The sequence below is a fragment of the Rhinoderma darwinii genome, unplaced genomic scaffold (genome assembly GCF_050947455.1).
Source record: "Rhinoderma darwinii isolate aRhiDar2 unplaced genomic scaffold, aRhiDar2.hap1 Scaffold_3279, whole genome shotgun sequence".
In the NCBI taxonomy this organism is placed as follows: Eukaryota; Metazoa; Chordata; class Amphibia; order Anura; family Rhinodermatidae; genus Rhinoderma; species Rhinoderma darwinii.
Genome location: NW_027463385.1, coordinates 122,316 through 139,161, shown reverse-complemented (window position 1 = coordinate 139,161; position 16,846 = coordinate 122,316). Strand labels below are relative to the sequence as shown.

Genomic DNA, 16,846 nt, shown 5'->3' with positions numbered 1-16,846 from the left:
CCTAGGTAGTGTAATGTATTATAGCAGCGATCAGTGCTGCCAGTCTTGAAGTAAAAAATAAAGTAATAAAAATGTTTTATAAAAGTGTAAAAACAAGTTATAAAAGTTACAAAACAAAAAATGCTTTTTTTTCCTATAAGAAGACTTTTATTATAGGAAAAAAATGAAAATGTTAAAAAAAAGTACACATATTTGGTATCACCGCGTTCACAACGACCCCAACTATAAAACTATAATGTTATTTTTCCCGCACAGTGAACAGCGCAAAAAAATAATTAAAAAACAATGTCAGAATCACAATTTTTTTGGTCATCAACCCTCCAAAAATATAGAATAAAAAGTGATCAAAAATTTGCATGTACCCTAAAATAGTACCAATAAAAACGACAACCTGTCCCGCAAAAAACAAGCCCTTACACAGCTTTTTGACTGAAAAATAAAAAAGTTATGGCTCTCAGAATATGGCGACACAAAAAATAATTTTATCGAAAAGTGATTTTATTGCGCAAATGCCACAAAACATAAAAAAACTATATACATCTGGTATCGGCGTAATCGTATCAATCCGCAGAATAAAGTAAAATGTCATTTATAGCGCGCGGTGAAAAGTGTAAAAAAAAAAAGACAAAAAACATTGTCAGAATTTGTTTTTTTGTCACTTTGATTGCCAAAAAAAATCTAATAAAAAGTGATAAAAAAAGCCCTCGCACGGCTCCGGTGAAGAATAAAAGTTCTGTCTCTCAGAATATAGCGACAGAAATTGTGCAGTGTCCAAAAGCAGATAAGATCGGGCGCCATTTATCAGTGCGACATTGGCCACATATCTGCGGATTATTATTTATTTATTTGATGTACTCTGCCCAATTTGCACATACCCCCACATTGCAGCAACCACGAGGAAGAGCTTCCCAGGAGGATGGGAGCAGTAGTGAAGTGCACAGTGTATGGCCTGAGGTATCTGTAGGAATCTCTACCTCTCCTCCCTCGCTCCTTCTCGGGCTGGCACAGTGACAGGGGGGCTGCACTATGGATGATGGTGGTAATAGTCTTTTCCCCCGTAGCAACTCCCGTGATGGTGGTAGTAGTATGTGTGCGCCTGGCAAGGTGGTATGTGGGGTGCCCTTGATGTTATGCAGTGCAGGGACCAGACGACACAGGGGATTTGAATAACTCACGTTTACTGAAGAACTTTATACAGTCTTCCAAAATGGAGGCACGTTATCTTCTGTCCACTTCAACAGTTGAGGGGAACAAGGGACCAGTGGGTGACCAATGAGGGTTTCAATTGTCCAGCTATATCTAGAAATCATTCACTTTTCCAGCAGCGTGTGTAATAAATGAACTCACTTTTCTCAGTGATGAGGGTTGTAGTTGAGTGACTTGATAGACACTTCTTATATTAATTGTGGCGTGCGGCAGAACCGGTAACAGCGCCAGCAGGAGTTCTGAGGCCCAATATTATATAGACTTCTCCTCAGAAACAGACAGACAGCTTTTCAGCTAAATAATACTTGCTGTGGTGATGATAGAGATGATATGCTGGTTACAATCTCCTTACTGTTCCTCCTCTTGCATTGGGCTGCAGGTGCTGAGACCTGTTGCCAGTTGAAAGGATTGTATTAATCTGCTGTGTCAGAGCAGCTAGCAGACATGTCTGTCTCCTCACAGACACGACCCGACTCCCCTGTGCAGACTGTGAGACAGAGTCAGAGTGAGGCTCTAGGGCTGTAGCCAGGCTCCACCCCCTTTTCAAACAATGCTAGATGTACAATGCACCCTCTAGTGGCTCCCCACTGATACCTTCATCCTTCTCTTCAGCTGGTGAACAGCACACTGTGTGAAAAATAATAAAGACATGTAAAACACATACAATGCATGACATACAAATAACAGGGAACCAGAAGGGTATCTTCTGGGATGCTGCATACTCCCGGACTTAAGACAAGACGTCCTCGTCGTTTTCTTGGATATGAACAGCCTAAAAGATGTAAAAAGGGTTAACATGAAATGCAAACATCTTAATAACATTGTATTCCTGTATTCTTGACTCTCGAAGGGGGAATAGGGGCGAAGATTTCTTCTGTAACAGTTGGAAGATGAGGGGCAGAAGTCTCAAGTCAAGATGAGCGGCAGTGTCCAACAGTTTATGGCACTTAGGATATGAGGGGCTCTGGTACGTCAGAGTCTATGGGGATATTCCCTCTTGAACGTAACAAGGGTTGGTAGGCTTCGGCCTAACTTGGATAGGAATAAATGAAGAAATGAAGAAGGGGCTCTAGAACATAAGAGTCTTTCTTGTTCCCTACTTGCAATTATATTCAATCCCTAAAGCGAACTGGTTTCACTCCTTTAGTGGTTCTCTCTGATCTCCTGACAGGTTCAGGTACAACAACAGCAGGTACATGATGTGATCTGTCCTCTGTGTGAGTTGTAGACACTGTAGGTGTAGGATCAGGTGCAAGGAATGACAAAATTGGGGTAAACCACCAACTCAGTGGGTTCTTTATGTCCAAGTGTTGCTCTTGAGTTGAGGACTCAGTAGTTGTTGCTTCAATAGCTTCAGTTACTTCTGGTAGATCAATTGCAACTGGTTCTTCAATTGATATTTCCTGTTCAATGGTAGGCAACTGTTGATCTTGTAGGCACAGTTTAAGCCTGTTACGGTGGACAATTTGCGGTTGTTTACCATCTCTTTGGATCTCATAGATATCTGTTCCTTGGTATGGGACAGCCTTGATGGTATAAGGGATTCTTTCCCACTTAGTGTCCAATTTGCTGGTTCTTTGAAAGTTTTTCAACCAGACAAGGTCTCCAACTTGAAAGGGTTTAGCATTAGCATGTTGGTCATAATCATGTTGTTGCTTCTTTCTCGCTTCTTCCATCCTAGCTTCAACAATTTCATTTGCATCAGCCATGCGTCTTTGGTGTTCACTCACCCACTCTGTGGTTGGTAGAGGGTTCAAGTCATCTGGAACGGACACATTCAATGAAATGTCTGAAGGCAGCTTTCCTTGTCTTCCGAACAATAGGAAGTATGGGGTGTAACCTGTGGAGGCTTGCATAGTGTTGTTATAGATGTACACCAACTCAGGCAAATAATTTGGCCAGACAGCTCTCTGATGAGGCGGTAAAGTTCTGAGCATCTCAATCAGAATCTGGTTCATCTTCTCACACAACCCATTTCCTTGGGGATGGTAAGCGGTTGTTCTTAGTTTCTTACAGTTGTACAGCTGACAAAGTTCCTGAAATAGTTGGGATTCAAATGCAGAACCTCTATCTGTCAAGATCTTCTCAGGACAGCCATAGGGTAGAAGGAAAGTTTTTAGGAAGACTGCAGCGGTGGTCTTTGCTGTCAAGTCCTTTACTGGTACTGCGACTGTGAATTTGGTGTAATGGTCGATGATGGTCATGGCATAGGTGTATCCTGTTCTACTTGGCTCCATTTTCACATGGTCGATGGCCACGATCTCCAGCGGTCGATGACTCACGATAGGATGCAGAGGGGCCTTTTGGTTTGGCTTCTCTCCTCTTGCTAAGGCACAAGCAGTACATTCTTGACACCATTTCTCGACATCACCTCTAATTCCGATCCAATAGAATCTTCTGCGAATTGTAGCTTCTGTCTTTTGAACTCCAAAGTGTCCAGACTTGTTGTGGTATGCCTCAAGGACAACTTTGGCATCTCTCCTTGGGATGACAATTTGGTGCAGCCGATTACTGGTGATGGGATCCAGCACTCTCCTCAGCAGCAGACCATTCTCTTCAAAGAGACGTTTCCTTTGTCTCCAAAGGCGAAGTAGTTCTGGGTTTGTGTTGCCTCGGCGGATTCTAATGGGTATTTTTTTGGTATCCAGGTAGTCTAGGATATCTCCAATCACTCTGCTCTCAGCTTGCAACAGGGCCCATTGTTCTTGTTCTGGTGACTGCTTCTTGGCCTGTTGGGAAGAACAATGTACCTGGGTTTTGTTGTTGATAGCATCAGGATCTGCAAAGCGGTTGTAGAATGCAGGCATCTCTACTTCCTCTTTGTGGTTGTCATCATCAGGATTCTCCGGGTCTTCTCCTGTAGGCAGGCGGGACAAGGCATCCGCATTGATGTTAGACTTGCCTGTTCTGTATTTGACCACGAAGTTGTAATTTGCTAATCGTGAAGCCCATCTCTGTTCTAAGGCTCCCAGCCTTGCGGTGTTCAGGTGTGCTAGCGGGTTGTTATCTGTGAAGACAGTGAAGGAAGAAGCGGCAAGGTAGTCCTTAAACTTCTCTGTGACGGCCCAGACCAATGCAAGGAACTATAGTTCTGATCGTTTCTTTCAGCTCCTTTGAGTGCTCTACTTGCATAGGCGATCACTCTTTCTTTGTCTCCTTGTTGTTGGGCCAGCACTGCACCAAGTCCTTGGTTGCTTGCATCTGTGTAAAGATGGAAGGGCAGGCTGTAATCTGGGTAGCCCAGAATGGGTGGTTCAGTCAATAATCTTTTTAGTAACTGGAAGGCAATTTCTTGTTCTTCTTTCCAGTTAATGGGAATTCTCCTCTTCAAGTGTTCTTTAGGGTGCCCCCTCAAGAGTTCTTGTAGCGGTTCAGCGATGCGGGCAAAATGAGGAATGAATCTCCGGTAGTACCCGGCAAATCCGAGAAAGCTTCTTACTTCCTTCACAGTGGTAGGTGTATGCCAACTGTGGACAGCAGCTATCTTCTCAGGATCTGGCTTTATGCCTTCTGCGCTCACTATATGTCCCAAGTACTGGACTTGAGGTTGGAGGAGGTGACACTTGGAGGGTTTGATTTTTAAGCCATTTTTGGTTAGGACCTGGAACACTTCAGCTAGATGCTTGAGATGATCTTCATAGGACTTGGAGTAGACTATGACGTCATCCAGGTATAGGAGCACAGTCTCAAAGTTCCTGTGACCTAGGCATCTTTCCATCAGCCTTTGGAATGTTCCAGGAGCATTGCACAGTCCGAAGGGCATGCAATTGAACTCGAATAAGCCCATTGGGGTGGTGAAGGCTGTCTTCTCCCTATCAGCTGGAGACATTGGTACTTGCCAGTAACCACTTGTGAGATCCAGTGTAGAGAAGTAGGCAGCTGATCCCAGGGCTGTCAGAGATTCTTCAATCCTTGGAAGAGGATAGGCATCCTTGTGGGTAATGTTATTAATTTTTCTGTAATCCACACAGAAGCGAAGGTTGCCATCTTTCTTCCTGACAAGAACTAGTGGTGCAGCCCAGGGGCTGTGACTTTCTTGGATGACTTTAGCCTCTTTCATGTCGTGGACCATCTGCTTCACGTCTTGGTATAGGGCAGGTGGTATAGGCCTGTGTCTTTCCTTAATGGGAGGATGAGTACCAGTGGGAATAGTGTGCTCAATGTCTTTTGCTCTCCCATGGTCCAGAGGATGCCTACTGAAGGCTTCATGGCTATCCTGAGCCACTTCAAGTACTCCTTGGATCTGGTAGGCAGGTGTTGTTGCAGTTCCCACATGGATTTCTCCCCACCAGGGTGTTACTGGTGCTTCTTCTGACGTCTTTAGTTGCTGTGCAGCCTGTTTAGCGGTGACAGTTGGAATGTCCACCAGGTCTTGCACACTGAGTTGGGACAGCTGTGCTACAGGGTAGTACTTCCTCAGGGTTACTGAATGGTCTCCTAAGTTGAGAAGACGGATGGGTACTTTCCCTTCGACCACAGTCACTAAACTTCGGGCAGCCATAACCATTGGATGTTCATCTAGTGGTATTGGTTCCACTAGGGCTTGGTAGTCAAGTCCTTGTAGGCCTGAACGGGCCCGACACCATAGCAGTGTTTCTGTGCCAGGTTTTAGGGTTACTGGATGGTGGTCCTTGATGCGAGCTCTGCAGATCTCTCCTCTGGCGTTGGTGAATCGCTGTTGGGCAGCCAGTACACGGATGGTCTTGTGTATTACCTTCTGGGCAGCCTGGGAAGCCGTGGGGACGGATTGTCGTAGGGCCTCTAGCATTTCTCCATAGCAGTGCTTTAGGATGTTCATTCCCAGAATTACTGTGGGTTGTCCTTGATCTTTAACTTTGATCACGAGGACTCCTTGCTGAGGTAAGTGCACTCCTCCCACTTGGACAGTAGGCTCCCAGTACCCGTGCAGAGGTAGGGACTGGCCGTTGGTAGCGATGACGTCTAACCAGGCTTCTGGAGGTTGCATCAGGATCTCGCTACTCCAGTGTTGTTCAAAGGCGGCCTGCTGGATGGTTGTCACTTGGGATCCCATATCCAGGAGGGCAGCAAATGGTACTCCATTGATGCGGATGGTAACTTCTGGACGAGGTCCGACAAACCGTGGCAGCCATTTTGGATCTTTGGGACCTATTATTTCTCCTCCCGAGGAATGGTCCTCTGCCTCGGGAGACGTCCGTTTAACGCCCAGCATTGACGTTCTTGGTGACCTATCTTATGGCAGTGTCTGCAGGCAGGTCTCCCATGTTCATCAAAGCGATCTGTCGACGATTTGATGGGACTATTGCGGTAGCCCTTGCTAGGACTATTTGGATAACTGTCTCTAGATGTTGGCAGCTTACATTTTACTGGAGAGCTAGCTTCTAGATTCTCCAGTCGTTGGCAGACTTGCTCCAGGCTTTTGGCAAGGAGTTTCAGTTGATCTTGGTACTGATCTCCTCCAGCTGTGATTTGAGCCTGTGTAGCCTGGTAGGTGATGGGCTTGCAAGGTGTTGGATGTGGTGCTACTGGGGCAGGTTCCTCTTCTGCCTCTTTAAGAGGGGTGGTAGCCCTGACTGTTCTTCTTCTGGGCCTTCTTTCTAGTACCTCTATGGCCAGTTCTTTAAACTCATGGAAGGTGCTGTCAGGGTTCTGGACGGACATCATTTGTAGTTGATGACTCATGGAATCTGAGGCGACTCCTTCAATGAACTGCTCCCTCAGGATTCTGTCTGCTTTTTCAGCCTCATGGGGGTCGGCTTGTATCATGGCCCTCATGGTCTCCTGTAAGGAAAGAGCAAAATTTTGGAGTGTCTCACCTGGTTGCTGAACTCTGTCCATGAACCTCATCCTGAGCTCAGAGATGGATTTGGGCTCAAAGGTGGTACGTAGCTGGACCAGGATCTGATCCACAGCCTTCTTTTGGATACGTGGCCAGGACTCCACTTCTTTTAGGGCCACATCTTGTAGTTGCCCCATTAAGATCTCTACCTTCTGTTCTTCTGGAATGGGGTAGAGGCGGAACATGGCAAGCATCTTTTTTCTAAAGTCTTTTAAGGTGTGTGGTTCACCTTTGTAGTGGGGCAGCCATGGGGCCCCTGCATAGTAGGGCATGGACAGCGGCATGATGCAGGGTGCTGCAGCAGGTGTTGTTCTTTCTGTCATGGCCGGTGTAGTGACCGTGCTGAGACCGGGCTCTTCCGTGTCACTTGAGTCCGACATTGTTACTGTCCCTTTAAATTTTTCCAATGTCTATTATTGGCGCTCCCGGACTTTTAACTGAGTCGGGGGTCTTGTTAAAGGTGCTCCCGGACTTTTTATTGGGTCCGGAGTGATGTCCAGGATGCTCCCGGGCTTTTTATTGGGCACCGGTGGTGGTACAGCAGGGGTTGACTTGATGGCCAATTGAATCGGGACTCACCGATGGTATGCTGTTGCTTCCCTCTGGGCTGTACTTTGTTACCGGGCTGTTCCGTTGCTCTCCTGTGATGTTTTTGGGAGAGTTGCTGGTTGCAGGGGATCCGCGGTGGAGGTGCTGTGCAGAGGCTTCACTCATCCAAGATGGCGGCGCCTAGCAGTTTTCGGCCGTTCCCTCTTGCCTGTGCTGGATATTGTGAGTTCCTATAATCATCCAGATGGTGGCGCTAGACTGGCGCCGCAGGTTAACCTGTCTGGAGCGGGTAAATGGAACTGAGACGCAGCAGTTTGTGAGGTAAAATGGCGGATTAACCCCTTTTGGGCTGGAACTGCCGGGAAACAGTGATTTTAACCCCTTTTGGGGCTGAAATAGTCTCTTGCAGCTGCGGTTGCAGCTTTGTACGGTGGGGACCAGGGCTTTGGGACAAAGTCTCTCTGGTTTGGGGCCCACATGAGATTTAAACGTATCCTGTTCGTGACGCCAAAGTTTATATGCAGCAACCACGAGGAAGAGCTTCCCAGGAGGATGGGAGCAGTAGTGAAGTGCACAGTGTATGGCCTGAGGTATCTGTAGGAATCTCTACCTCTCCTCCCTCGCTCCTTCTCGGGCTGGCACAGTGACAGGGGGGCTGCACTATGGATGATGGTGGTAATAGTCTTTTCCCCCGTAGCAACTCCCGTGATGGTGGTAGTAGTATGTGTGCGCCTGGCAAGGTGGTATGTGGGGTGCCCTTGATGTTATGCAGTGCAGGGACCAGACGACACAGGGGATTTGAATAACTCACGTTTACTGAAGAACTTTATACAGTCTTCCAAAATGGAGGCACGTTATCTTCTGTCCACTTCAGCAGTTGAGGGGAAGAAGGGACCAGTGGGTGACCAATGAGGGTTTCAATTGTCCAGCTATATCTAGAAATCATTCACTTTTCCAGCAGCGTGTGTAATAAATGAACTCACTTTTCTCAGTGATGAGGGTTGTAGTTGAGTGACTTGATAGACACTTCTTATATTAATTGTGGCGTGCGGCAGAACCGGTAACAGCGCCAGCAGGAGTTCTGAGGCCCAATATTATATAGACTTCTCCTCAGAAACAGACAGACAGCTTTTCAGCTAAATAATACTTGCTGTGGTGATGATAGAGATGATATGCTGGTTACAATCTCCTTACTGTTCCTCCTCTTGCATTGGGCTGCAGGTGCTGAGACCTGTTGCCAGTTGAAAGGATTGTATTAATCTGCTGTGTCAGAGCAGCTAGCAGACATGTCTGTCTCCTCACAGACACGACCCGACTCCTCTGTCTAGACTGTGAGACAGAGTCAGAGTGAGGCTCTAGGGCTGTAGCCAGGCTCCACCCCCTTTTCAAACAATGCTAGATGTACAATGCACCCTCTAGTGGCTCCCCACTGATACCTTCATCCTTCTCTTCAGCTGGTGAACAGCACACTGTGTGAAAAATAATAAAGACATGTAAAACACATACAATGCATGACATACAAATAACAGGGAACCAGAAGGGTATCTTCTGGGATGCTGCATAATCATAAACTGAAATACCAGCAAAACCCAAAACAGAACAGTTACCAAGAAAACTCTGCGCTCCGAAAGCCAAATGGCGCTCCCTCCCTTCTGAGCCCCACAGCGTGCCCAAACACCAGTTTACGTCCACATATATGATATTTTATATCCGGGAGAACCCGCTCAACATTGTATGAGGTATTTGTCTTCAGTGGCACAAACTGGGCACAAGATATTGTGCATTAAAATGGCATATCAGTGGAAAATTTAAATTTTCACTTTGCACCATCCGCTGCGCATTAACGCCTTCGCGCACCACGACTTAATAGCATGTTGTGGTGCGGGGGGTTATATATGGAGCGGGCTCATGCGCTGCGCTCGCTCCATATTCTGCAGGTGTCCACTGTGTATTACAGCTGACACCCGGGACTAATGGACAGGAACAGCGATCGCGCTGTTACAGGAGTCTGTATAAATGATGATATACTGCAATACATTAGTACTGCAGTGTATTGTACCAGCGACCTAATGATCGCTCGTTCCAGTCCCCTAAAGGGACTTTTGGGAGGTTTCCACTGTTTTGGTACCTCAGGGGCTTTGCAAATGCGACATGACACCCGAAAACCATTCCAGCTACATTTGAGCTCCAAAAGCCAAATATTGTTCCTTCCCTTCTGAGTCCTGCCGTGGGTCCAAACAGCAGTTTATTACCACATCTGGCGTATTGCTGTAATCAGGACAAATTGCTTTAAAAATTTTAGGGTGATTTTTCTCCTTTATTCATTGTAAAAATTAAAAATTTCTATGTTTTTTAGAAAAAAGTAGATTTTCAATTTCACGGCCTAATTCCACTAAATTCAGCAAAAAAAACTGTGGGGTCAAAATGCTAACTATACCCCTAGAAAAATTCCTTGAGGGGTGTAGTCTACAAAATGGGGTCACTTTTGGGGGGTTTCCACCGTTTTGCTCCCTCCAGGGCGTTGCAAACGCGACATGGCACTGAAAACCAATCCAGCACAATCTGCGCTTCACAATCCGAATGGCGCTCCTTCCCTTCTGAGCTCTGCCGTGGGTCCAAACAGCAGTTTAGTACCACATATGGGGTATTGCTAAAATTGGGAGAAGTAGCATTACAAGTTTTGGGGTGCTTTTTATTCTTTATGCCTTGCAAATATTTTTTTTTTATATATTTTTTCAGAAAGTAATTTTCACTTTCACATTCAAACTCCAATAAATATAGCAGAAGACCTGTGGGGTCAAGATGCTAACTATACCCCTAGATAAATTCCTTGAGGTGTGCAATTTCCAATACCGTGTCACTTTTGGGGGATTTCCACTGTTTTGGCACTACAAGACCTCTTCAAACCCGACATGGTGCCTAAAATATATTCTAAAAAAAGGAGGCCACAAAATCCACTGGGTGCTCCTTTGCTTCTGAGGCCGGTATTTCAGTGCATTATCACACTTGGGCCACATGTGGGATATTTCTAAAAACTGCAGAATCTGGGCAATAAATATTGTGTTGCGTTTCTCTGGTAAAACCTTCTGTGTTACAGAAACAAATGTATTACAAATGAATTGCAGCAAAAAAAATAAAATTTGTCAATTTCCCCTCTACATTGCTTTAATTCCTGCGAAACGCCTAAAGGGTTAAGAAACTTTCTGAATGCTGTTTTGAATACTTTGAGGGGTGCAGTTTTTAATATGGGGTGATTTATTGGGTCTATCTAATACAAAAGGCCCTGAAAGCCACTTCAGAACTGAACTGGTCCTTGAAAAATCGCCTTTTGAAATTTTCTTGAAAATGTGAGAAATTGCTGGTAAAGTTCTAAGCCGTGTAACGGCCTAGAAAAATAAAATAATGTTTAAAAAACTATGCAAATATAAAGTAGACATATGGAATATGTGAAATAGTAACTATTTTGTGTGGTATTACTATCTGTTTTACAAGCAGATACATTTAAAATGAGAAAAATCATAATTTTTGCAAATTTTCTCTAAATTTGTGTTTTTCAAAAATAAACAATGAATTTATTGACCTAATTTTTCCACTAATATAAAGTACAATATGTCACGAGAAAACAATCTCAGAATCGCTTGGATAGGCAAAAGCATTCCAGAGTTATTACCGCATAAAGTGACACGTCAGATTTGAAAAAATGGGGCTGGTCCTGAAGGCCAAAATGAGCTCGGTCTTGAAAGGGTTAAACACTGTATACACTGTACTGCTATACACACTGCTATAACAGAGGGCTCTCTGCGCAGATGCCTCATGCTCACTGAGGGTATGTTGACACGCAGTGACCAAAAACGTCTGAAAATACTGAGCTGTTTTCAGGCGAAAACAGCTCCTGATTTTCAGACGTTTTTGTAGCAACTCGCATCCCAAGAAGTGACATGCATTTATTTTTCGTGGGCGTCTTTTTAAGCGCCGTATTTTGACAGCCACGCGTAACATTACACCGCGTGGGAACAGAGCACCGTAAAACCCATTGAAAGCAATGGGCAGATGATTGTAGGCGTTTTTTCAGGCGTAATGCGAGGCGTAAAACGCCCGAATTACATCTGAAAACACTGCGTGTGAACATACCCTGAGGTTGTTATGTTGTAACCACGGTAACCACTAATGTATCACCTGTTCCTACTTGTTAACTCAGGTTGAATCACTGATTGTATTACCACACTGGTTTATATATACCGTTAAGATTGTTGGTCATTGCTTGACAAAGATCCCATAGCGACGGATCGAAACATTGCCTGCCTGGGGTGAATAAACACACCACCTTTTCTCACCAATTTTCTTGGAGTGCTGCCTCTTCTTTTTTTGGGGGGGGGGATTATATATATATATATATATATACACACACACACACACACACACACACACACACACACATATTATATATACACACACGGTGCAGGTTTAAGCTTCCTACACAAGCAATTGGGCAGCTGAATTTTGGGTGCCCGTCCGTCAAAGACTGCCAGGGACCCCGGAGAGAAGATCCCGGTGGTTTTCACCACTTCTGTCTTCTCTGTACTCATGTACACATTTATAGAGTAGAGGTTGCTTCCGCTATTGGTCCCGGTGGTCATGTGACTGGTCACATGATTGCCGAGATGCGGGTAGTAGGAGCCTGCTGCAGGGTCTAGCTAGACCCAGCACAGCCCTATCAGTGACCATAGTCAGTGTAACACGGCTGATCTCCCCTTCTGTGCACAACCAGTTACAGAGGAAAAGTATAGTGTAATAAAAATAAAATGTAATAAAAATTCCCCAAATGTCTTTTCTTACCTTTGAGGGAAAGGCCATTAAAATAAAAAGGTAAAAAAATAGATAATCACACATATCAGCCCCCCCCCCCCCCAATCATTGCCATTGACACAATTACATTTACGGTAGATAATGACGATCACAAATAAAAAGTCTAGTTTTCTCTTCAAGATATAAGCCTAAAAATGCTGAAAAAGCAAAAGCATTAATAATAGAAAACGTCAAAGACCAACAAATAAAAATATTGTAGCCGTTTAACTGAGAATCAAATCAGAGACATCAGTCAGCTGAATAAGGGTCCGACACACCGCCTAATGGAATGCTTTGTTTTATAATAGGGGTCATCTCAAATAAAAGAGGCGTGCAGCAGCAAGGTCATCAAATTCACCTTAACCCCTTAACGCTCCAGGACGTACTATTATGTCATGGTAAGTGCATCATTCCCGCTCCATGACATAATAGTATGTCATGGATGAAACACGGTGCCGTTCGCGCGGGGCGCGTTCATGAGCTGTGATAGCTGCTGTTTCCGACAGCAGGCTATCACAGCTCAGTGTGCAGGGACCAATCGCGGTGGTCCCCGCAGATTGACCCCTCAGAAGCCGCGTTCAATAGCGATCGCGGCTTCTTAGAGGTTAAACCGCCATCGACGGCCCGCTACATGATAGCGGCCAGCGATGGTGGCTATGGCAACCAGAGTCCTAACAATGGACTCCGGCTACGCCATCGACGGAAGCCTAGTAGGTCCTGACATAGTGAGTAGCTGACAGCTCTAATACACTACACTACGCATGTAATGCAGTGTATTAGAATAGTGATCAGGGCCTCCTGCCCCCAAGTCCCCTAGTGGGACAAAGTAAAAAAAAGTAAAAAAAAAGTTGTGTAAAAATAAGAAAATAAAAGTTTTAAGAGTAATAAAAGTAAAAATCCCCCCTTTTCTCTTATCAGTCCTTTATTATTAAAATAAATAAACAAATAAACTATACATAATTGGTATCGCCGCGTCCGTAACGGCCTGAACTACAAAATTATTTCGTTATTTATCCCGCACGGTGAACGCCATAAAAGAAAATAATAAACCGTACCAGAATCATAATTGTTTGGTCACTTCACCTCCCAAAAAATGGAATAAAATTAGTTCAAAAAGTCGCATGTACCTAAAAATGGTAATGATGGAAACTACAGTTCGTTACGCAAAAAATAAGTCCTCGCACGGCTTTATTGATGGAAAAATAAAACCGTTCTGGCTCTTAGAATAAGGAACACAAAAAGGGAATGATTTTTTATAAAAAGTATTTTATTGTGCAAACGCCATAAGACATAAAAAACCTATAAACATCTGGTATCGCCGTAATCGTATCGCCCCGCAGAATAAAGTGAATGTGTCATTTATAGCGCACGGTGAACGCTGTAAAAAAAATAGAATAAAAAAACAATAGTAGAATTGCAGTTTTTTAGTCACCACGCCACTTAAAAATAGAACAAAAACTGATCAAAAAGTCGCATGCCCCCCAAGAAAACTACAATGGATTCCTCAAGGGGTCTAGTTTCAAAATTGGGGTCACTTTTTGGGGGTTTCCACTGTTTTGGCACCACAAGACCTCTTCAAACCGGACATGGTGCCTAATAAAAAAGAGGCCTCAAAATCCACTAGGTGGTCCTATGCTTCGGAGGCCGGTGCTTCAGTCCATTACCGCCCGAGGGCCACATATTGGATATTTCTCAAAACTGCAGAATCTGGGCAATACATTTTGAGTTGCGTTTCTCTGGTAAATCCTTTTGTGTTCTAGAAAAAAATCGTATAAAAAGGATTTTCTGACAAAAATAAATAAATATGTAAATGTCACCTCTACTTTGCTCTAAATTCCTGTGAAACACCTAAAGGGTTCATAAACTTTCTAAATGCTGTTGTGAATACTTTGAGGGGTCCAGTTTCTAAAATGGGGTGCTTGATAGGGGTTTCTAATATATGGGCCCCTCAAAGCAACTTCAGAACTGAACTGGAACCCCAAAAAATAAATAAATTAGGCAATTCTTCGCTTCTTACATTATACTGATAATGAGCCGTGCCCACCCCGAGATGACCCCAGTTTTAAATGTTTGTATAAACTGAGACCCCTATTAGACCATTTCAGTGCCCGGTTTTCCCAAGCATACACCCCAAGAAGTGTATTTCTATTGATGAGTCCTTGGTACATTTTAAAGGGAGGGTTCAATTCCGCCAGTACCTGCCGGGTAAGAGGGCAAGGTATGGCGTGAAGATGTATAAGCTGTGCGCGAGTGCATCAGGGTATACCTACAGATTTAGGATATATGAAGGGAAGGACACCAGTATTCAGCCCCCAGAATGCCCCCCCCCCTTACTGGGAGTTAATACAAAAATTGTGTGGGATTTGGTGCACCCACTGCTAGACCAGGGTTACCACCTCTACCTGGATAATTTTTATAACAGCGTCCCACTCTTCAAGTGCCTCGCTTCCAGAAGTCATGCGGCACCGCTAGAAGAAATCTGAGAGGCCTCCCTAAGACTCTGCAGGGCAAACACTCAGAAGGGGTGAGAGCAGGGCACAATCTAGCAGCAACATATTGTGTGTCAAGTACAAGGACAAGAGAGATGTCACACCAGTACCCATGTACCTGTACGAGGTACCAGTACAGAGACCCCCAAACCAGACTACATCCTGGACTATAATAGGTACTTGGGAGGGGTGGACTTATCAGATCATGTCCTGAAGCCCTACAGCGCCATACGGTGTGGTATAAGAAGCTGGCCGTGCACATCATACAGATGGCATTGTACAATGCGTACGTGCTACGTCGATGTGCAGGCCAGACGGGAAATTTCCTGGAATTTCAAGAGGTGGTTATCAAGAACCTAATCTTTAGGGACCAAGAAGGGGGATACCCAGTACTTCTGGAAGCGAGGCCACACGCATCGTACCAGGGCAACACTTTCCAGGAGAAGTTCCCCAAACTGGCAAGAAAGGAAAAAGTCAAGAGGTACAAAGTCTGATATAAGAGGGGGATAAGAAAGGACACAATATATCAATGTGACACGTGCCCCGAAAAACCAGGGCTCTGTATGAAAGTGTTTTAAAATGTATCATACATCCCTTGATTTTTAATCTACCCCAGTTTTACTTACCCTGATGAACTCCGCACATCTTATCCCCCCTCGTCTTTCCCCTCTGAGCCCTGCTGTGTGCCCAGGCAGCTGATAACAGCCACATTGAGGGTATTGCCATACCCAGGAGAACCCACATTACAGTTTATGGGGTGTAGGCTTCCGGTCAAAATGCTCACTAAACCTCTAGATGAATGCCTTAAGGGGTGTAGTTTTTAAAACGGGGTCACTTCTTGGGGGTTTCAACTGTACTGGTACCTCAGGGGCTTCTGCATACATGACTTAGCACCAGAAAATCCCCAGTAGGCCAAATGGTGGTCCTTTCCTTCTGAGCCCCCGATGGGCCAAACGGCAGTTTATCACCACAACTGGGATATTGCCGCACTCAGAACAAATTGGGCAACAAAATGGGGTATTTTATTCCTTGTGAAAATTTTACATTTTTAGCCGAAACGACATATCATTGGAAAAAATTACATTTTTGTTAATTCACAGCCCAATTCAAATAAATTCTGTGAAAAAATGGTGTGGTCTAAATTGTCACAACACTCATAAATGAATTCCTTGAGGGGTGTAGTTTCCAAAATGGGGTCACTTCTGGTGGGTTTCCATTGCTTTGATACCTCTGGGGCTCTGCAAATGCGACATGGCACCGAAAACCAATCCAGCAAAATCTGCACTCCAAAGAACACACAGCACTCCTTCCCTTCTGAGGCCTCCCACGGGCCTAAACGGAAGTTTATAGCCACAAATGGGGTATTGCTGCACTCAGGAGAAATTGGGCAACAAAATGGGGTATTTTCTTCCCTGTGAAAATAAGAAATGTTGAAGAAAAATGACATTTTATTGGAAAAAATTTAATTTTTTAAATTTCACAGCCCAATTCGTGCTGTGTAAAAACTGTGGGATCAAAATCGGAACAACAACCATAAATTAATTCCTTGAGGAGTGTAGTTTCCAAAATGGGGTCACTTTTGGGAAATTCCTACTGTTTTGGCACCTCAACACCTCTTCAAACCTGGCATGCTGCCTAAAATATATTCTAATAAAAAAGGAGGCCCCAAAATGCACTAGGTGCTTCTTTGCTTCTGGGGCTTGTGTTTTAGTCCACGAGCGCACTAGAGCCACATGTGGGACATTTCTAAAAACTGCAGAATCTGGACAATACATATTTATTAGTGTTTCTCTGGTAAAACCTTCTGTGTTACAGAATTTTTTTTAATAAAATTGAAATTCAGCAAGAAAAATGAAATTTGCAAATTTCACATCCACTATGATTTAATTCCTGTGAAATGCATAAAGGGTAAAAAAAACTTCTAAATGCTGTTTTGAAT

At 44.4% G+C, this 16,846-nt stretch overlaps 1 long non-coding RNA gene across 2 annotated transcripts in view; it reads right to left on the bottom strand.

The window, feature by feature from the left end:
* The window catches only part of LOC142704368 (uncharacterized), an 89,574-nt gene that overhangs the window by 21,530 nt on the left and 51,198 nt on the right, over positions 1 to 16,846 (bottom strand). The window contains exon 5 of one of the 2 annotated variants that reach the window (XR_012867852.1): positions 15,516 to 16,319. The exons of the other annotated variant lie outside the window; for it this stretch is intronic. This is a non-coding gene — a long non-coding RNA (uncharacterized LOC142704368). Of the gene's footprint in view, positions 1 to 15,515; positions 16,320 to 16,846 lie in introns of those variants that run through there. 2 annotated transcript variants of the gene reach the window in all.